We start from the raw sequence: 22799 nt of genomic DNA, 5'->3' as shown, positions 1-22799 counted from the left end.
AGCTCTTAGCCCACCAAGTTCAGAACACCCAAGCTCAAGCTTCACCAGCCTCAGCGTTGCCTCTAGCAGCAGAAATTACAGGCACGAAGCCCAGTCATCTCGGATCAAAAATCACTAACATTTGTTACAGCAGTTTGGGCTTTTTGCGGAGGGATGTAAAAAAAAAATGCTTGTTAACAGAAAGAAATTAATTTCAAAAAATCACTGCCACCGTGGGTCAAGACTCCCACATTCCAGTTTTACCACAGATGCTCACCTGGTCTGGGGCGGGGAGACAGATGTGGGTGGCAAGTTCTCTATCTCCTTCCCAGGCCTAGCTACCAACTCCCCCTCAGAGTCCATGGGAAACTAGCTTTCCTCTGAAGTTTTGAAAATCTGCTCCCCCTCAGTCTAATCTTTCCCTCTTCCTTCTCTCCTCCTACTCACCAGCCTCCTTGGTCTGGCTCACCATGCCCTCCTGGAGCTAAGGCAATCTGTGCCTAAAAATATCAACTTGTTACTTTTCCCCAAGCCCTTCCATCCAAGTCCCCTGATTTCCTACCAAGTGAAGACAAGCCCTTAGCACAGTGCCTGGCACACAGTAGCTATCCTATAAATGTTGCTTCCCTTCCTTTCCCTACCTAGACTACTGACTTTTCAGGGTTGTCACAGAGATCCAATTCACAATGGAGGTAACTGCTTTGTAAGCCATAAAGTACCAGAGCCCCCGTCAGCTCTGAGAGGCAGGTGAGCTTCTGGGTCACAGCAGGGGGCTCTAAGCTGGCCAAGGAAAGGTCACAACCGTCCCAAAGCCAGGCTTCCAGTTATGGGTGAGTTAGAGCCCAGAAAAACTCCAGATGAGCTCTGCTGCCGCCAGGCTCCAAAGGGGGCATGGAAAGTCAGAACACGCAAGACTGAGGGCCGGGAGTCTTCATTTTACAGAGAAGGAATGAAAGGCCTAACGTGGTTCAGTGACTAGCTCCACATGACTGAGGCAGTAAGTGGCTGGGACTCCAGAGCCAATCCACACTTCTTGCTCTAGACCTCACGTCACCAAGCGACACAGCCAACGATGGGGCATCTAGATTAGCTGCCTTCTAGGGTTTCTGCAGTATATTTTAAGATGCAGGTATCGTCTTCCTGTTGCTCAGTGTATAATCAAAGAATATAAATCATTTTAAAAGCAATTTAAGTATAGACAACCCAGCGTAAGAGACAGATTTGGCCTCAGAGTCCAAAAGACATAGATTCTGACACAGCCTGGTGGTGTGACCCTAAGCAAGGGACACTCATGCATTGTTGGTGGAGCTGTGAACTGGTCCAACCATTCTGGAAAACAATTTGGAACTATTCCCAAAGGGAATACTGTGCATATCCTTTGACCCAGCAATACCACTACTATGTCTGTATCCCAAAGAGATTAAAAAAAAAAAAAAGAAAGGGACCTATTTGCACAAAAACATTTTTAGCAGCTCCATTCATACTGGCAAAGAATTGGAAATTGATGTGCTCTAAGAAATGATGAGCAGGATGGTTTCAGAAAAACCTGGGAAGACCTGTCTAAGCTGATGCAAAGTGAGGTGAGCAGAACCAGGAGAACACCGTACATGGTAACAGCCATGCTGTGTGAAGATCCACTGCAAAGAACTTAGCTACTTTGATCAATACAATGATCCAACACAATTCCAAAGATTCGTGCTAACATCACCTCCAGAAAGAGAACCGATGGAGTCGGAATGAAGACGGAAACAGAATTTTTTCATTTTATTTTTCTTGTTTTGGGGGTTTGGTTTGTTGTTTTTGGTTTTTTTGGAACATGGCTAATATGAAAATGTTTTTACATGATTTCACATGTATAACCAATATCACATTTCTTGTCTTCACAATGGGTGGGAGAGGGGAAAGGAAGTAGAGAATTCAGAATGCGAAAAAAAAATGTTTAAATGAATGTTAAAAATGAATAAGTTTTCTTTTTTTAAAGTTCACTATTCTAATGAAATTACAGGTTCAGGTCCAGATTTTTTTTTAATTATCTTGAAATAATTAGGAAGATACATGACTGAAAAATCACTTCCATAATCCCTCAAAAGTCGGGGATAAGTGAGTATACAGCTGCTATTAACAACTCAAACATGGGGCTCGTCTCCATATCTCAGCCCATTCTCTCTCCCATCTCACAGGGACAGGTGTTCCTTCTCCTCCTTCTCCTGACAAAGCCTAGCCTCCTTCACCATGCTCTTAGTGCCCCTCTCCCTTCTCCAGTATTCCCCTCCAACAATTACTCCCGCTTCATTTCTTTGGTTTTTTTATTAATTTATTTTAAACTTAAATACAAAAATTTAAATACACAATAAGAAAAGAAAAAGAAACATTATAAATTTAATTAAAACAAATACAAAATAAGAAAAAAAAACATTGCCATGTGCACAGCAGAATGTTAAGAGAGGATTCAAAACATACAGCAATACATTTCCATTTCAAGAAAGCCTATATAAAAATACACACTACACATTTGTGTTGAGAGCTGTCGATCTTTTCTTTGCTTCCCCGTAAGCTTTCTTTTGTGCTCCGCTGTGCACTTTTTACTTTGTTCTTTTCCCCACCCATTTTCCCCAAGAAGGTACAATTAAGCATGGAGAAATATATATGGCCTTTGTTACGTGTGTGTGTATGTATGTGTATGCATATACATACATACATATAAGTACCCACATATACATACACACATACACAAAGATACATGCATATACATAAACACAGATATCTACAATCATACTCATATACAGACATCTATATTCATATGCACCTATATAAGACTGTACTATACTTATCTATCCCCTGTTTCTCTGAGGGTGGATACTGTCTTCCTTCATAAGTCTGAGTTTCCCATATTTTTCTAAGTCCACCAACTCGTCATTTCCTAAACCACAGCAATATTACAACCTCACACTGTCTAGTTATTTTAACTAGTCTAAAACAACATTGATTAATATGGCCGGTATACAGTGTAGTTTCCCTATTTTTCTCTTTTAATTAAATCTATTTTAGTTTTAACTTTGTCTGAGATCGTGATTACTACCTCTGCTTTTCTTTCCCTAGTAAATTCTATTCCTGATCTTTATTTTATGTTTGTATTTCTTATTTCCTAACTCTCCTGACTCTTCTACTTTACTTCTACCTGCTACCTTGCCCTCCTATTACTTAACCTACCCTCTCTTCAAGGATCCCTCCCTTGTCTTCCCAATCCCACTGATCTAAACAATTTTCTATATTAACCCCCCCTTCTCTCATTCCCTCTCCTCCCCTCCAAAAACCCCTCCCTTATCCTCTCCCCCTCCATATCCCCTTAGCCTTTTATTTCTTTCCAAATTTAGAAGACTTTTATACTCTTCTAGATATCCCTCTTAAATCCATTCCTGATAAAAATTAAGGTTCCAGAACCAGGCCTCCTCCCCTATCTAATTCCTCTGTGTCAGTTCTTCCTCTCACATCTCATTTGTGTAAAATAATTACTCTTCTTACCTGTTCCTAAATGTTTTACTTTTTGATATCATATCCTACTCAGGACTACCCCTATCTTTATTATGAACTACCCAATCACTGATAACAATCTTAGACAAATGTTTGACATTTCCTCATGTAAAAATTAAACAGTCTGCCCTCACTGAGTCTCTTGTAATTGGCCTTTGACATGTACCTCATATTTCTCTTGGATCTTCTATGTCAAATCTGTGAAGTTCAGGTTGTTTGTTTTTTAACAAAACCCTGAAAGTCTAACAATTCATTAAATATCCATCTTTTTCACTCAGGATTGTGCTTAACTTTGCTGGGCATGATATTTTCGGCTACAGCCCTAGTCCTTTTGCTCTTTGATACATAGTGGTCCAAGACCTGCGGTCTTCCATTGCCGCCACCGCTAGGTCTTGTGTTTTTCTAACTGTGGCCCTGCCATACTTAAATTGTTTTTTTCTTGTTGCTCATCATATTTTATCCTTGAACTGGGGGTTTCAGAATTTGACTATGATATTCCTATTGGTTTTCCTCACAGAATCTCTTCTAGGTGGTGACTGGTGAATTTTTTCTCTTTCTACTTTCCCCTCTTGTTCTAACACTTCGGGACAGTTTTCTTTAATTATTTCTTGTATTACTGTAACAAGATTCTTTTTTTTGATCGTGCCTTTTAAGTAGTCCGATTATTCTTATGTTTTCTCTTCCTGAGCTGTTCTCCAGATGAGCTGTTTTTCTTAAGAGACGCTTCACACTCTCTTCTATTTTTTTCATTCTTTCTATTTTGTTTTACTGTTTTTGGTCTCTTATAACTTCACTGGCTTCCCCTTGGCCAATTCCAATTTCCAAGGAGTCATTGTCTTCCTTAAGATTCTGGATCTCCTTTTCTGATTGGTTGACTTTCTTTTCACAGTCTTCTTATCTTAGAGCGTTCTTATTTTTGTGGCGGTGTTTTTCCTCAGTCTCTCTCATTTGATTTCTAAGTCTTTTTAAAGTTCTTCTATGAATTCTTTTTGGGCAGGGGACCATTTGATGCTCCTCTTTGGGGCAGGAGAGGCTTTTTTTGCTTCAGTCGCCTCCTCTGAAGATGAACCCCCATCTTTTCTATTCCCATAGTAACTTTCTAGGGTTCGATTCTTTCTCCTTTGCCTGCTCATTATTTTTCATTTGTAGCAGCTTATTTCTTGTAATCACCTCTAGTTCTGGGGGATGGCGGATGGTGCCTCTGGCCTCATGTCTTCCTTCAGTTTTCCCCTCTAGCTTGAAAAAGAAACCAAGAACTCCACCCTCCTGTAAGTGTCCACAGCCGGAAAGTCCCTGCCCCACTGCTTCTGCACTCACAGGCTGCTTCCTTCTCACCCAGGGCTGCACCTTGGCAGCACAGCTGGGTCTGGCGTTCCTTATCAGCAGAGGTTCCCTTCATCCTCCCTGGCTCAGAGCCCACTGCCCACACTATCTGAGCCGTAAAAGTTCTGTGCCTAGGGCTGAGGCCACCTCCCACCCAGCCAGCCCCAGGGAACTAGCCTGCAGACGTTTACACTTCACTGAGACCAAACCTGGTCCTGGGATTTTGGTCCTGACACTTTTTTCTTTGGATCTTCTAAGACTGTCCCAGGAGTCCCCAACTCTTGTTTGTTTTTAATCACTCTATGGTCACCCTAAGGCACTATTTTATCTTGTTTGTGGAGGAAATCTGGAGAGCCTGGAATTTTCTGACCTACTCCACCATCTTCCCAGAATCCTCCTCTCCTGCTTTCTTTCCCTCACAGCCAGGACAACTGGCTCCTTCTACTCGACATACAAAACATGCTAGGGGCTCCTCTATCTTAACCCCCCACAATCCCTTTCTTCTAGCTGCTGTCTTTACCCCATTCCCAAGCAGGCCTGACCTATCTTCCTCCTTTTTTCCTTCCCCCGTACTCTCACCATCCCAGGCCTCCCTAACATGCCACCGTTCAACCCAAGCTGCTTGCAAGGGTTCCCACCGCCTCATCCCCGACCTTTTCTCAGCCGGGGTCCCCTGGGATCCCTCTGAAGCACTGGGCCACATTTACCACAAGCTGCCTCAACCGGCACCCTCCATGATGCCCCTGCACTGACTTCTGTTATTTCCTCTCTCTGACTCCCCTCAGTCACTGGATTCACTCTTCTCCCTCCTCTCTAACCTCTCTAAACAGCTCCTAGCACTCAGCTCGACTTCACCCATTCTTGCCATTGCAATGGTCACCCTCCACCTACAGCAGCTGCAACTAGGACTGTCCCTCCAGGCTGGGCCTGCCTGACATTCTCACCCAGATCCCCAGGCAGCACCTCAGACAACCCAGGAGACAAAAACCAAGCCCACCTCTGCCCCCAAGCCAATTCTTCTAAACTCAGACAGGCCCCCCAGTCTCGGACTCTCCCGATGCCCAAATCTAATTCATCAACATTGACAGCCTCAAAGCTTCCTCACCCGTCACCCCCGACGCCAGCCTCTCTCTGTACTGCAAAGGTTGCCAGATTAATCCAGCAAAAGCAAAACTGCGACCAGGCCACACTTCTACCAAAACAAACCTTTGCTGGCTAACACAGGTCACCAGCTGAACTGCTTCACTTGGAATTCAAGGTCCTCCAGGACCTTGCTTCTCTGTGCCAGCCCGACCACACCTGGATCATGCTTTCTCCCCTCTTCTCCAAGTCTTCCGCCCCGAGATGCCCTGCAAGGCTTGGGGAACTCCAGCCCTTCCACAGAGCTTTCTCCTCCAACTCCAGCCCTCCATGCCCTCCCCTTCCTTCCAACTCCTGCAGTCTGCCTCCGCTCTATCATTTAGTACTTTCTAAGTGCAGCCTTGTGACATCTGAACTATCTACTTTTGTTGAACTTAATGTGTGTTTATCTTGGCTGTTCAAATAAAGCGTAAGCTCCCTGAAGGCAAGATTTACATCTTATACTTCCTTGTAATCCTCACTGTATCTAACAGGCTTATTTAACTGATAAACATGCAATGAAAATTTGATTTCTGCCCCCTACCCCAGAAAAAAGCTTTCTGGCTTCTGTTCTGCTACAGTCTTTCCTTGTACCTGGAGTCATCATCTCAGCCCACCTCATAATGTCCTGTCTGTATTTCACAGCCCAGGTAAAATGCCACCTCCTCCCCCACCCACAGGATCTTTCTTTCCCCTATACTCCTCTGGCCCATCACTCAACAAACACTTATTAAAGGCCTTCTAGCTGGTAGGCATTGTGCTACATACTGGGAGTACAAAGACAGACAGACAGATACACACACACACACACACACACACACACACACACACACGCACACACATTCTCTGCTGACCTATGGCAGATCTCTAATCTCTAATGCCATTCATGAGGAGATCTGAAAATAGACGTCTCACACACAGACATCCCCAATTCCACACATTCCAAAGGAGAACCCTTCATCTTCCCCAGTAAACTCTCCCTTCATCCCAATTTCCCTATTACTATCAAGGACCCCACCATCCTTCCAGTCACTGAGGCTTACAACCAACCTCACGTTAGCCTCAACCTCTCACTCAGCCCACACATCCAATCCATTGCAAAATCTTGACATTTTTACCTCCACTAGGCCCTCAACACTCTCATCTGGACTGCTGCTCTTCCTACTCTGAGCCATACTCCACATCACACCACTGCTCAATGAGGTCTAGTGTCTTCCTATCGCCATGAGGATCAAAACCAAAGTCCTCAGTTTGGCATTTAAAATTTGTCCTACTTCAGAAAAACCTGGAAAGACTTGTATGGACTGATGCTGAGTGAAGTGAGCAGAACCAGGAGAACATTGTTAACACAGTAATAGCCATGTTGTGCGATGACTAACTTTGATAGACTTAGCTCTTCTCAGCAATGCAAGGATCTAAGACATCTCCAAAATGCTATCCACAACCAGAGAAAGAACTATGGAGTCTGAATGCAGATCAAGACATACTATTTGCTCTTCTTTTTTTGTTCTGTTTTGCTTTGTTTCTTCTTTCATGTGGTTCCTCCTATTGGTTCTAATTCTTCCTTACAACATGACTAATGTGAAAATACATTTAATAGGAATGTACATGTAGAGCCTATATCAGACTGCATGCCATCTTGGGGAGAGAGGAAAGTAGGGAGGGTGAGAAAAATTTTAAACTCAAAAGCTTATGGAAGTGAATTAAAACTAACAATAAATTAATAAAATAAAGTTTAAAAAAACTTGTCCCAGTTTGGCCCCCTCCCTGCTTTCCAGCCTTCTTCTACCTGACTCTATACCAGCTCCACTGGCCTCCTGGCCGCTCCTCTGCCTCCCGAGTGGGCATTTTTACTGGCTGGCCCCCATGCCCAGAATGCTCTCCTTCCTCACTTCCAACTCCTAATTATCCTGGCTCCCTTTAAGAGGCAGCTCAAACCCCACTTACTGCCAGGTGACCTTCCCAGGTCTCTGCTAAGCAAACTCTCTCTCTCTCTCTCTATTCTGTCTAGATTTTCTATGTACCTAATTGTTTTTTAATTAAATTTTGTTTAAGAGCCATCTCCCCTCCCCCTCAACGAGAAGGCAAAAACAAAAAACCCAGTTGCAAGCAAGTATAGTCAAACAAAACAAATTCCCAATTGGCCATGCCCAAAAAAGTACACCTCAATCTGCACTGAGTCCATCACCTCTCAATAGGACAGATGCAGAAGCAGATGATCAACTGTGAATGACGTAGCTCTTCTCAGCCATACAATGATCTAAGACGATTCCAAAGAACTCATGATGAAAAATGTTATCCACCTCCAGAAAAAGAACCAATGGAGTCTGAATGCAGATTGAAGCACTCTATTTTTCACTTTATTTTTTTTAATTTGGATATCTTGTCTTCTTTCACAACATGACTAATGTGGAAATATGTTTTGCATGATGGCATGGGGGGATGGGAATTTGGAACTCAAAGTTTATTTTAATGAATGTTAAAAATTGTCTTTACATGTAATTGGGGGGGACAAAATTATTATTTACAGAAAATAAATAAATAAAGCACCTGGATAAAAAACAGAATGCAGCCATCCAGTCTCAACACAAGTCCTTTGGCATTTTAGTTGGTCATTACGTGGAGCAGAGCTCCTAAGACTTTCAAAGTTGTCTATCTTTACAGTACTGTTGCTATTGTAGAAACTGTTCTCCTGGTTCTGCTCACTTCATTTGGCATCAGTTCACGCGGGTCTTCCTAGGTTTCTCTGGAACCTTCTCTCTCTTTAGCACTTCTTACAACACCCAGCATACATCCCTAGGCATCTCCCTGCTGTTTTCCTTCAAACGGGCAGAGATGGTTTTTTGCCATGCCTCCGTGTCTCCAGCACTCAGTACAGCGCCTGGCACGTGGTAAATGCCTACTGACTAACACTCTGAAGGGTCAGGGTACAGCACGTAGACGTCTAAGTAAATCCACTTACCACGTGCCATCTCATCCTGTAACTATTCCCCTTCTCTCCCCACCCCACCCCACCACGCTACGACATTCACTGGTTCTCCCAGTACCTTTACAAGGCTACTTGGTCATCTAGATTACATTACCAGCCCAACATATGAAACACTAGCTTATCTCAAGAAGCCTGAGGGCGAGGACATATGCCTTAGGCTTTAAGATTTCAGCTTTCCATACATTCTCCAATTGGATGCTTACAACACCAAATTGAAGTGTTAGGATCCAGGTCTCAGAGACTAGAAAACTCAGACTGAGGCAAGGCAAGGTGCTTGCCCATGGTCCAACAGTGAGGACAAACCAGAGACCCACACTGGCCCCAGCTGCGTCCCGTGCACTCTACAGACACCACCACAAGCGTTCTACACGCCTCTTTCTACAAGGCCTCAGCCCAATGCTTTGTACAAGACTGGGGCAAAACAAACAGCTGTTGAGGGGACGACCTGAAAGAAATGGAAGAACATCTGGAAATGACGCAGCTAGGTGCTTACTGGAGAGAACAGGTCGGTGGCTGAGTTCAGACTCTGTGACCCCCCCCCACCAATAGGGGCTTCTGACCAAACAGGGAGCATTCAGATCCATCTTCCTAGGCTCCAAGTGCATGCCCTGCCCCCACTTCTAACCCTAGCTCTGAGAAGAGAAACCAACCAGATGAACCATCGGAAAGCCTGGCTCCTTGGCCACTCCTCTCCTCGAGGAAGAGTCTGCCTTACTTGTATTTAATGTGTCCCCAGTGCTTGGCACAGAGCCAGGCCAACAGTAAGCACTTAGATGCTTTTTCATTCATAACTGCTAAAGTTCCTCTTTAAAAAACAGTAATTTCCTTATCATTCCCTTATTGCTAACTCATGGTTCTAATTTCTCTATTTCTGTGGCTTCTCTTGAGATAACAGGTGAGAAGGGCAGTTTAGGAGAGCTACGGGTTCTCCCATTCCCTCCACATTCTCCTCTGCCTGAAAGAACTTCTAAGCCACGGAGACGCCCAGTCCAGGGACCTTTCTTTCCTTCTGTAGAAGGCTCTGAAGTTAGCATCGTATCATAGAAAGTGAAATGCACATGGAGCCCAAAGGTGCCCAGAGAGCTTCCCAGGACAAGGGCTCTTGGTGAAGAGCCCCAGGCAGTCTCTCTCCATCAGTTCAATGGGCTCCTGCAGTGGCCAGGGACAGCTTTCCAGAACGGAGGCTACGGAGGAGAGATGGGGAGGGCTGGAGGTGGATCTGTCCAGCACATGCCGCCTCCCATCTCACCCCAGGGTGCCCGACTGTTTCAGGACCTGGGCATGGCAGTTGCTGGGGATGACTGGCCCCTCATTACAGAGGCGGCTTCCCCCAAAGCAGGACTGTAGATCTGGGAGGTGCCACCACTCGCAGGGTTCTTGTGCCTTTCTGACAGTTGGCGACAGTTGCTCAGCAATTGCTGCTGGTGGCAAGGAGGAGGAAGGTGGGCCCCTTCTCCACGAGGACTGTTGCCCTCAATAGTGGCTCGGGGGATGGGCTCAAGCCAGTCAGGGCAGTCTGCCATTCCCTGGGCTCTTGGGCTCAGGGTCCTGGGTTGTCTCCATTGAGGTCTAAGGGGAGATGGTTGGGTAGAATATTCCTTTTCTGGTATGAGCTAAGATGAGGTCACTGAGATTCCTTCCCCCTCTAAAATCTTAGGACTGATTAGGGAGGGGTTAAAGGGAAAGCGGCTAAACTCTCGAGGATGACAGAACCACAAGGGTTTAGCTGGGAATGTGAAAGGGGCTCTGGGTCTTGGCCTGGTGGATAAACTGAGGGACTTGGAATTGGGAAGACCCCAGCTGCAATCCTGCCTCAGTCATTTAATAGCTATTTGTACGATCCTGGGCAAATCACTGCCCCTTGGTGCCTCAGTTTCCTCAACTGTAAAATGGAGATAATGACAGCATCTACCTCTAGGCTAGATCAAATGAGAGAATATGTAACGCCCTTGACAAGTCTTCAAGTGCTAGAAAAACACTAGGTGGTATTCTCAATAATCATGGGACAGCCACAGCTAGGACCTTCTCCTCGCCAAAGCCTAGTCACTGCCACTGTCACAACCACCTCTGCACCCCCTCACCTCTGCCAGCTTCCTGATGGCCACCCAAGCCAGCACTGGCACAGGAAGGGCGGCCTGCCATCCCCTGTACCTGGTTCCTGCTGTCCTGGGCACCGTGGCTCCCTCCCCCCACCCAGCCTGGCACTGCCCCCCCAAACCTGGTTCTTGCTGTCTGGGGCACCATGGTCCCCTCCCCCACCCAGCCTGGCACTGCCCCCCCAACCTGCTGACTGCCACGAAGGAGGTGGGGCTAGCTAATGGCCAAGGTTCCTTCCAGCTCTAAAGCCTATGTAATCTAACTTGTCCAGAGTCACAGAGTTCAGACAGAGACCTCCTTCTACTACAGGGGCTGCCCTAAAGTGAGAAGGTTCACAGCGAAGGCAACGATGCCCTCCCATGGGAACCACCTGAAAACTGTGCTTGGGCTCCCAGACCTCTCACCTCCTGCCCACACCTCAAAATCCAGCCAGCCCAGAGGAGAGGAAAAGACCTTCCCAACCCGGCTAACGAGTCTTGGTGGGAGCTGGGAGGGAAGACAGGACCCTGGAACTCAAAGGAAAGCGACCAGGATGAAGGGCCTGGATGTGTGGAGGAGGATGCTGGGCAGAAAACGGGGAAAATAGCAGCTGTCCTCCCTCGTGAAGGGCTGGCACCCAGCAGAAGGCTGGTGACCGGATCTGCTCCGCCCAGAGGGCAGGAGGGAAGACAGGGAAGAAGTCCCCCGCAGAGACCGAGCTCTCCAGCGGGAGGGCAAAGCCTGAGGCTTCTGTCACCTGCTCCACGCATGGGGACCAGCGCCCAGGTGTCACTGCTCCCCGTGGCACCAGCGTCCCTCATCTGGGACCCGGACCACACGCCGCCCCCCCAAAGTGGCCCGGGGGTCATTCCTTGGCCTCCCGCCTCTGCCTAGCCTAGGGGTCCCCAAGCCTCGCGTGCAAACCCCACCCCCATGCAAGCCGGGCTCATGCCACGCGCTTCCAGGGTGCCCCCAGTGCCCCGCAGGGCCGGGGGCAGCTCGCCTCCCTTCTGCCTGGCTCCGGCCCCCAGCAGCGGCCCCGCCTCGCATACAGCAGGTGCATACTAAGTCCTGGCCCACAGAAAGCCCGACGCGGCCGAGACGCTACAAGTGCGAAGGCCCCGCGACGGGGCTCCGAGGTCACGAACTTGGTGACCCCCGGGGGGTGGCCTCTGCTGCGGGCCGAGGTCCACAGGTGACCTGGGAGGGCAAGGCCGGGGAGGGGGCCTGACGCTCGGAGATCCCCGGCTAGGCCGTGACCCCCCCAAGGTCACCGAGGAGGGGGAGGGCACCAAAGGGGGGGGTCGGAAATCAGACGAGCGCGCCCCCGCCCCAGGCCCGCCCAGCCGCCCGCCTGCACCCATCCATTAGGTGCCTGCTGTGTGCCCGCCCCAGGGCAGCCCCCCCCGCCCCCTTCCCCTCTCTGCGGGGGGCCCGGGGGGCAGGGGAGGGGCGAGGGCGCCCCGGGCTCGGCCTTCCCGGCGCCCGGCCCAACTCACACTCACCCGGCTCCGGCTCCGCTCGCTCCTTCGCTCGCCCCGGGCCGAAGCCGCCTCCTCAGCCCGAGCCGCGAAGATGCCGCGACCACAGACAGCCACCTCGGCCGCCTCTGCCTCCTGGGGGCGGGGCCTAGCGGGGGCGGGGCGGGGCGGCACGTGACCGGGGGGTTCCCCGCGCCGCGCACGCGCCCTGGGCCCGCGGCTGTCTTGGCCCCAGATGGGGAGGGGCGGGGCGAGGGGGGGAGGACGAGGGGGAGAGGGAGGGGGAGGAGAAAAGGGAGAGCGTGGGGGAGAGAGGAGGAAGCTGTGAGAGAGGGCGAAAGAGAGCGGAGAGGAGGAAAGAGAGGGAAGGAAGAGGAGGGGGAGGGTGAAAGAAAGAAAGAGAGGAAGGGAGGGAAAGAGGGAGGGAGGGAGAGAAAAGGAGGAGGAGGAGGGATGGAAAGGAGAGAGGAGAGGGGAGAGGTGGGAGGAGGAGAAAGAGGAGTGGTGGGAAGGGGAGGGCATGGGATGGAAGAGGAAGGAGAGGGTGGGAAGAGGAGAGAGGGAGGGAGAGAGGAGGAAGGACAGAGAGAAGAGAGGAAGGGAGGGAGAGAGGAAGAGGAGGGAGAGAGGAAGAGGAGGGAGGGGGAAGAGGGAGAGAAGGGGAGGGGGAGGGGTGGGAAGGAGATAGGGAGGGGAGATAGAGGGGAGGGGTGGGAAAGGGAGAGAAGAGGAGGGGAAGGGGGAAAGAAAGAAAGAGGGAGGGAGGGAGAGAAAAGGGGGAGAAGGAGGAGGGATGAAAAGGAGAGAGGGAGGGGGAGAGGTGGGAGGAGGAGAAAGAAGAGTGGTGGGAAGGGGAGGGGATGGGATGGAAGAGGAAGGAGAGGGGTGGGAAGAGGAGAGAGGGAGGGAGAGAGGAGGAAGGGGACAGAGAAAAAGAAAGGGAGTGAGGAGGAGGAAGGAGAGGGAGAGATGGGGGAGGGGAGGAGAAAGGAGCAGGGAAGAGAGAAAGGAGGAAAAGGAAAGATTGAGAGGAAAAGGGGGAAAGACAGGGTAAGAGAGAAAGGGAAATCATAACTAACACATCAAGGGCTTAAAGTCTGCCCAGCACTTTGCACCTATTCTGTCTCTTGATGCTAAGAGAAGGCAAGGGTCATGGGTCAGAACTTGGAAATACCATGTCTGAGAGCAAAGCTGAGCTTGGGTCTTCCTGACCCAGGCCCAGCCCTGTCTCCATTTCACCACCAAAGGGGCCAGAAACTGCCCTCCTTCAGAAGAGATTAGGCAGAGTGGAGGAGGGATCTGTTTCTTCTAGGACAAGGAGGGCAGACAGGGCAGATGTCCCTTCGAACAAGAAAAGGAGAAGGAAGGGAGGTGAAAGGAAGGATGGGACAGATGGGGGTGAGGGGCAGACACAGCTATCCAGCCCGTCAGCCTCTTCCTCCCTCCCTGGTTTCTTGTTGACAGTATCTTCAATAAAGCACCATAAACCAAAGACATGGGAGAAAATTGTGAGACAAAATGGGAGATCTTCATTTCATCCTGAGGGCTGGAGCCTGGAAGCTTTGTGGTATGGGGGAGAAAGCACTGGTTTTGGAGTCAGAGAACCTGAATTCAAATTCTGCCTGGACAAATCACCTAACCTCTTTCACTCAGTTTCTTCTTCTGTGGAATGATAATGTTGGACTGTGCTTGAATCAGGTGAAATCGTCATTGGGAAATATTTAATAAAATTCTAATCCAACACAGATAAAGTGCAGGTCAACATGCTGCCCCCCGCCCCAGGGACCCATCAGTATGGTTTAGCAGCCCCTGTTCTAGGCTAGGGGCCCCTTCCATCTCTTCACTTGTAAGCCTGTGAACATGAACAATTCTTATTTCTCAGATATTCAAAGGGATCTGAGATCTCTCCTCCAACCACACAAGTCGCCTCCCCTCAATAGCTGTCCTACCCGACCATTCTTGTCCATGGTCTCTCAAAGAAGACAGGCAGGAGCCCTGGGTATGGCAGTATCCCCTGGACCCCCATTCGTTCCCACTTTAAGCCCAGCCTAGCCAAGCATCCCCCAAGGAAGCAACTCCTATGGAGAAAGAGCCAGTCATCTCTATCCAGTGCCAAGCAAGCTGACCCAGCTGGAGCTGCAAGGCACTGTGAGGGAGAGAGGAGGCAGCAGGTGCCAGGCAAGGCAGGTCATCACTCTCACCACTCTGACCACCATGTGTCCCTCAGACCCTGGTGGGGACAGTCCAGGACCCTGATCCTGAGAGCCCTAAGGAGAGTGACATTAAATCATTAAATTAAAAGTCTTTGCACCCTAAACACAGCCAGGACCTTCCATATGTGTTGTCTCCCCATTAAAAGGTGACTCTCTGAGCACCATCTCACTTTACTATTACATCTCTAGCACTCAGCATAGTGCCATGAACCCAGTAAACACTTCGTACGTGCTTTACTCATTCAAAGTCTGCCACAGGGCAGGGGCTCCTCTCAACCTGCTGGAGGCCTCCCTTACTTTCTCCCAACATCTCCAGGGTACCAGTGGAAGGGACCTGGATGTCCACTTGCCATGTGACAAGCCCACCTTTCTCTTCACATCATACAATTCCTCCATGACTTCCTTTATTCCTGTTCTTCAGATGTTGGTCACATGTTATAGCCCGCTTACACCAACCGTCTCCAAAGATGCATGCATACATCTCATTGCCATGTAGCAGCAGCACTTTTCCATGTTCGTATGGGAAGGATGGACCTTGGCTGAGTTCAGTAAAGAGATCTTTGCAATCTGTCCCAAACAATCCAGGCCTCTCTCCCTCCTTTTCAACTCCGGGCCCAGCTCCTCATCTCTTTGTACCACTTATAAGGCTGGTCCGGTTGTGCGGGGTGCTCATTTCTCACTCAGCTGCACCACTCCAGGACTTCTTTGATTTCTCCTTGGACCCTTGGAGGCTCATTGTTGGGGAAACGTCATCTTGTGAGATCCCAACAGCCTTGGGATTCTACTCTTCACGAGCCTGGTCCCTCTGATTCAAGGGTGGAGCATGGAACTTAACACCTGACACCTAGTAGTCCTGAATAGAAGTTGACTAATTGATTGATTGATTAATTGATTGAATGATTGCAGCCATGAGCTCTAAAACCTCCATTTAAGGAGGAAGTTCAGCTCAGATATCCCCTCAATTTCTGCCCTGGCTGCATTGCTTTGGGACTTCTCTACTTCTCTACTTTTTCCACCATGCCCCCACTTTCGATACCTCCCCCAGTTCCTTTTTCTCCCTTCTCCCTTATCCCCTTTTCTGGTCCTTTTTTTATGTCTTCCATCATTTTAGACTATAAGCTCCTTGAGTGTAGGGATCTTTTTTCCTTTTTTTGTATTTGTTTCCCTAGTATTTAGCACAGTGCCTCACACATGGTAGGCACTTAATAAAAGGGGTTTTTTTTGACTGACAGGGCATCCATCCAAATGCATGCCGATGTGTGTAATAGACAATCTTCATCCACTTAGTTTTCCTCATCGGATGGTCATGCCAAATTCTTTTGAGAGATTATAGGTTTCTTCTTCTTCTTCAGCGTTTTGGGCCTTGATGTCTCCAGGAAAGAGGAACACGTAGAGGACCTACACAGATTCTGCACCATATCTCCTCCATCATAGGATACGCAAGGTACCATCTCCTCCTGACCAGACTCTCAAAATTCTGCCTGCTCCTGCCTGGACAGAAATTGCACTTCCATTCACTCCACTGTGCATGGGCAGCTGGTTTCAGCTCCATGGAACCAGATGCTCCTGAGCAGGGTACCCCTAGCTTCCACCCCACCTTCCCAGCTTCCTTTTATCCCTTGTCTTCCCTCATTAGACTGTAAGCTCCTTAAGGGAAAGAATTGTCTTTCCTTTTCTTATTTGTATCCCCAAGGCTTAGCACGGTGCCTATAGCAGGCACTTAATAGATGTCTATGGAATTGAAGGCCACCTGGGGCCTCATAAGGCACCATGTCATTATTTACCATGAGACTGGATTTCACACAACAGTCAAACTCCATTTCTCCTGTAATGAACCACACATAACCACTAATACTCTGCTTAGACAAATACCCCTGTGAGTAGCATATTCCTAACCCCTGCATCCTCCTTATCCCAGAGGTTCTAGTGTCCCCAGCTACCAACATACAAACCCAGTCCCCCAGGGCCAGCTCCCTTACTTCTGTCTAGCACAGCCTTCCCCCCTCAGTACCCCCACTCTATATCTGCCTGCCCCTTCCACTGTGAATGAACGAATGAAAGAAGGCAAAAAAGCATTTATTAAGCATTTGCTATGTGCAGCGCACTAGGCTCACTGCTAGGGGTAGAAAGAGGAAAGTAAGACAGACCCTGCCCTCTGAGAGCTCACGTTCTAATGGGGGAGACCACACACAGCCGGTTCCAGCTGCAAGTCAGAAGGAAAGGTCCCATGGTTCCTAGTGTAGAGCAGAAGAACACACGGTCGGGCCTCATCTTCACCGATGAAATGAGATCCGTGTCTGATAGAGAACCAGTATTTTTGTTCTGTTCTGGGTCTGCAGCTCCTACAGGAACAGCTGCCAGGCTGCATCTCAGAAGGGATGGCTTCCCAGGATGATAGCTGTGAGCACAGGGTTGGAACCACGGCTACTTCCAGGACCCTCGGGGCCAAGGGCATTGGACCATCTTCATTACGATGTGATGGTGCAAGCCACAGCTGTGCAACTTCCTCCTGGCCGGTGGAGATGGACGCGCTGCCCTGCATGAGGGGCAAGGTGGAGCTGGGGAGGATGGGAGGGTGCCAGGCTTTTTTGTAAGTTTACTTCAAGTCGCTTTGGATGCTTCTGGCTTCCCATTTCAAGGGAGAAGATGGTAGATGCCAACTTCACTTCAGGTCACTGAAGGAGAAAACTCTGGGAAGAAACTAACAAGAGACGAGCGGGCAGTGTCCAGCATGGCCCTATCCCCAGCTTGCAGCATTAGAAACTGGGAAACCTCCCCTTGGGCGAGCTCTCAGGCTTCATCTCTTGGTCGAACTGAGCTGCCTTGCTTCTACTGGGAGACTTCTTTCATTCTGTAGGGTCTGGTATATCGTCTCCTCTGCGTGCTTCTGACTTGGGTTTGCTTCTGATTTGGACAAATGGGCATCTTGGCTAAGTGCTTTTGTTTTCATTGTAGAATTGGGATTTGGTGGCCAAGGGGTCAACCCTTCGATACAAAGCTTGGGGTCTTGCTTCCCCCAATGACCAGAAGTTAGACCGAACCTGAGAAATCACATCCCCTTAGGCTAACAATATTTAAGGGAGCAGACAGACACAACTGCAGCTCAGGACTCCCTTTCTCTGAGGAGAGCAAAATGGTAACCACTTGTAGACCTAACTCCCTGTTCCCCCCCATCCCCACCCGCCCCCTCCTGGCAGGAAAATCTCTGTGGCACCTCCCTTGGAGAAGGGTGAGGGGAAGAGGCTAGAGATGTCTATTCTGCCTCCCTTTGAGCCATACAATGTCACCCTCTGCTACATGGGGGGGATAGACCCAGCTATACCGGGGGGAGAAGAGGCTAGAGATGTCTGTTCTGCCTCCCTTCAGGCCACACAACACCCCCATGGAATACATGGGGGGACAGTCCTCTCTACATGAGGATGGTGTCCAAGGTGGTCCTGATGGCCCAACTCAAATGCCCCATCACTCCCTCAGGGTTCCCTACTGTTCTCTCTAAACACATGGGAGTACCTGTCCTCTTCTCCACAGGCATTGTTTCCCAGGCTATGAGGCTGAGGTTGGCCGGGGATGCTGCCATTCTAGGGCTCCCATCAATCAGCTGCGGGAAGCAGGTCAGCAGCTGTTTGCTGTTTGTGGTAACAAGAAACAAGGACCCCCTTTCCACATCGATCTCTCCTCTCAGTGATGACTGCAGGGGCAGAACTGGAAGTAGGTTCAGGGGGCTGTGAGTGGGGGTGCTGCCACTTCCAGGGTTCTTGTATCCATCCATCTAGTGTATGCAGGTTGTTAGTAATTGTGGCATAGGTGCCCCCTGGAATGCCTGGTCCATAATTATCAAAATTTCTTCCAACTTAACCCTTTCTTCCTTTTTTACTTCTCCCACCTTCTGGCCCTCACTGAGACCTGGTTTTCTTCTCACAATACTGCTTTCCTGGCGAAATGAGGAGGCTTTCTGACACCATTCCTCCCCCCACCCCACCACACACACACACACACACACACACACACCAGAGGTTTGGGGAGCCTGCCTCTGGGAAGGGTCCGAGACGCCTGAGCATGCATAGACATTCTGTAATTGGGTCTGATCTGCTAACCACGTGTTTGGGAGAAGCCTTTGCAATCGGCTCCATAGCCAGGATGAGGGCTGCCTTCCAAAGGAACCGGCCATCGGAACTTCATTCATTCTCTTTAGCTGATGTCTCTAAACTGATGGCATCCCATGGGCCCGAGATGACCCTGTGAAACTGGCCTCTGACCTTTGCCCCTGCCTTTATTCTTTTCTAGTTAGGTGAAGGGATTGGAGACTTTGACTTTGGGGATTGCAGATGGTTGGGAAAGTTCTGCTCTGGGAGCCTCAGCATCACAGAAGCCAGGTTTTGCTGTAGGCATTAATGCCCTGAGGAGCAAGGAGTGGCCTTCAGGACCTAGCCTGAGTCAAGGTATCCTTGGAGAGTTCTGCCACTATCCGATTGTGAACTTGGGGGGAACAATGTTATATAGAAAGTATGTAAAGAATGAGCCTACTGCCCCCCAGGGATTGAGGCGGGATAGAGAGTAGTAAGGGGTAAGAAGACTGGAAAGAAGGGGTCAAGGTTCTAGGGCATTTTGTATTTGATCCTGGAGGCAATAGGGAGCCACTGAGTTTATTGAGTAGGGGAGTGACATGGTTGGATCTGTGCTTTAGGAATATTACTTTAGTAGCTGAGCAGAGGATGGACCGGAGTAGTGAGAGACTAGGACCCCCTCCCCCTTCCCCCTTCCCAGTAGGCTATTATAATAATCAAGATCTGAGGTGATGAAAGCCTGCGGTGGCAGCCTCAGATAAGAGAGGGGCATATTCACTGCAGAGGCAACACTGATAGGCTTGTAGCCCTGAAATTGATGTAACCTGTCTTCTTAAGTTGCCATATTTTCTAGAAACACTGGACCAAGAGTATATGGAAAGTCCTGAACGTGTGAAGAACAAAGCCCGCCCCTTCCCCGAGAGCTGACATAATTTGTTGTTCGCACCCCTACTTGGAATAACAGGCTTTGGCGATAGATTGGATATGGGGAGTGAGAGATGGTGAGGTATCCAAGATGGAAGCCTGGGGGACTGGGAGGAAAGTAGTGCCCTCTACAGTAACAGGGAAGATACAAGTGGGGTTTGGGGAAAAGATCATGAGTTCTGTTTTGGGCATGTTGAGTTCACGATGTCTCCTGGACATCCAGTTGGAGATGTCTGAGAAGTAGTTGGAGATGCAAGATTGGAGGCCAGCAAAGATACTGAGGCAATTTGGGAATTGTCAGCATAGAGATGGTCATTAAATCCACAGGAGCTGATGAGATCACCCAATGAAGTAGCACAGAAGGAGAAGAGAAGAGAGCCCAGGACAGAGCCCTGGGGGACACTGTGGTCAGAGGACATGATCTGGAGGAGGAGACGAAGGAGACAGAGAAGGAGCCAAGGTCAGGGAGGAAGGAGGAAAACCAGGAGAGCTGGTATCCTGAACACCCAGAGAGAAGAAAGAATCCAAGAGGAGAGAGTGATGGATAGTGTCCGAGGCTGCAAAGAGGCCAAGGAGAAGGAGGATGCAGAAAAGACCACTGGATCTGGCAGCTAAGAGATGGTTGGTTACTTTGGAGAGAGCAGTGTTGGTGGAATGATAAAATCGGAAGCCAGATCCTCAGCGGTTAAGAAGAGAGAAGACCAAGCCACTGGAGGCTCCACTGTAGACACCTTTCCCAGGAGTTTAGCCACAAAGGGCAGAAGAGGTATGGGGTCAAGTGCAGGTTTTTCAGGATGGAGGAGACATGGGCGGGTTTGCAGCCAATAGGAAGTGAGCCAGTAAGGAAGGAGAGATTGAAGAGAAGGAATGGAGTGGGAAGAAGTGGGGGGAGGAATCTGTCAACTTGACACTATCCTTTGCCTCTGAGCCCCTTTTCCTATGCTGACAACTCACCAAACCCCAGTTCCCTCCTTCACTCTTGGTCACACTCGGCTGAACAGAGCAGACAAACATCAAGGAGCTGTAGATGCTGGCTGGGTGCATCAACATGATGTCTAATAATCCCACCCGGCTCCTCATTCCAGTCAGACATGCATTCTACTCCCTCTTGCCCTCTTCACAAAGGCTTTTCTGAACCTCCTTGTCTCTCCTCACCACGCCCTCCCTCCACCCCTAGGGCCCTGCCTCAGGCTTCACCAAAACAACTGAGGCCATTTGCTGAGAGCTCCTTTCCCCCTCTTCTTCATCTCACCTCTCTCAGATGTTAGACCAACCATCTCCTTCACTCCAGCCTTGGATGAAGAGGATTCCCTTCTCTACACGCACCTTTCTGTCTTCTCCAGCAGGTGGCTCCCACCATCATCCCTGTCTCAGCCTCCGAGCATCCCCGCGTATCAAAAAACCCCAACTTGGTCCATTGCTCGCTGCTGAGCCATCTTCCTTTATCTCTCCACTCTTTGTGGCTAAACCTCTTGAGAAGGCAGTCAACATATCTGGTGCCTCCAGTTCTTGAGTCTCTACAGTCTGGCTTCCAGCCTTAGTACGCGACTGAAGCTTTTCCAAAGTTACCAATGCTCTTTCAATGGACAAATCTGAGGGGCTCATCTTTCCTGGCCTCTCTCCAGCCTTGGACACTGGAGATCACCCTCTTCTCCTTGACATCCTTCACTCACTTGGTTTTCCTCTGCTTACTCCTTTGCTGCATCTTCATTCAAGTCATAGCTACTAAAAGCAGATGGATGTCCCAAATGGCTCTGTCCTGGATTCCCGGCCCTTCTCCCTCTATGCTATTCCACTTGGTGACCTCATCCTATGAGACTGGATTATCATCTCAGATCTAGTTATCCACCCTTTACATCTCTCCTGGCCTCCAGTCCTACATCACCAACTAACTGCCTTTTAGACTTTCCAAACTGAATGGCTGGGTAGCTAGGTGTTACAGTGAATAGAGCACTGGTCTTGGAGTCAGAAGGACCTGAGTTCAAATCTAGCCTCAGATACTTAACACTTATTAGCTGTGTGACTGGGCAAGTCACTTAACCCCAATGGCCTCGCCAAAACAAAAAAATACTTTGATATATATTTCGGAGTAAAAGCAGTGACTTGCTTGAGCTCTTCCCCAGACCCTCCATATACCTGTAAAGAAAAGGGCTCTAAACAAACTGAATGGCCCCTGGACTAGACATCTTAAACTCATCATGTCCAAGACAGAACTCATTGTCTCCTGCTCCATCCAAACTCTCCCCTCTTCATACTTCCCTATCACTATGGAGGGTACTACCAACCTCCTAATCCCCCTGGCTCAAACCCTGGTGTCACCCTCAGCTTCTCATTTTCTCTTACCTCATCTATACAATCTGTTGCCTTGTCCTATTGATCCCACCTTAAGCACCATCTCTCATAGAGGCCCCCTTCTCTCCTCTGATGCAGTCTTTATTACCTTACAGCTAGACTCTTCTGGTTGGTATTCCTGTTTCTTCCCCACTGGAAAGACTGGTGTCCATCTCTATTCAGCTATTAAAGTGATCTTCCTAAAGTGATATAACCTCCCCACCTCCATTTAATAAACCCCAGTGGATTTCTATCACCTCCAGAATCCAATATAAAACCCTCTGTTGGCTGTTAAAGCCCTCATATCTGGGTCCCCTGCCCCCTTTCTAGTCTTCTTCCCCCCCTTTTTTTGAGGCAATCGGGGTTAAGTGACTTTCCCAGAATCATACAGCTAGTAAACGTCTAAGGCCAGATTTGAATTCAGGTCCTCCTAACTCCAACCAGGCGCTCCATCTGCTATGCCACCTTGCTGCCCATACCTTTCCAGTCTTCTTAAACCTTTCTCATCCCCCCCCCCGCCCCCAACTGTGGATTTCAGTGACGTCAGGCTATGGATCACAGACTGAGTACAAGTTGCTCCATCCTGGTGACCTGAGGCCAGCTCCCACAGGACTCCTTGCTCCTCTTTGCAGGTGTGCTCTGTCCCAGTCTCCTAACTTTATCCATTCTCCAACCCCAGAGTTTTCTTGGTCCTCAGCCCCGCTTTCTGGCTTCAAGTTCCAGCTGAAATTCTGCCTTCTGCCAAAAAGGCTTTTCAGTTCCCCTGAAT

General features: G+C 49.0%; 1 protein-coding gene across 1 annotated transcript in view; it reads right to left on the bottom strand.

The window, feature by feature from the left end:
• Window positions 1–12645, bottom strand: part of KLHL22 (kelch like family member 22) — a 39412-nt gene extending 26767 nt beyond the window's left edge. Inside the window, exon 1 of the mRNA XM_020996487.2 lies at window positions 12523–12645. The gene's annotated coding sequence lies outside the window, so the exon portion shown is untranslated. The remainder of the gene's footprint in view (window positions 1–12522) is intronic.
• Between the last annotated feature and the right edge of the window lie 10154 nt (window positions 12646–22799).

This window comes from Phascolarctos cinereus, unplaced genomic scaffold (assembly GCF_003287225.1).
Source record: "Phascolarctos cinereus isolate Bilbo 61053 unplaced genomic scaffold, phaCin_HiC Scaffold_4;HRSCAF=312, whole genome shotgun sequence".
In the NCBI taxonomy this organism is placed as follows: Eukaryota; Metazoa; Chordata; class Mammalia; order Diprotodontia; family Phascolarctidae; genus Phascolarctos; species Phascolarctos cinereus.
This window is presented reverse-complemented; position numbering and strand designations above follow the sequence as displayed.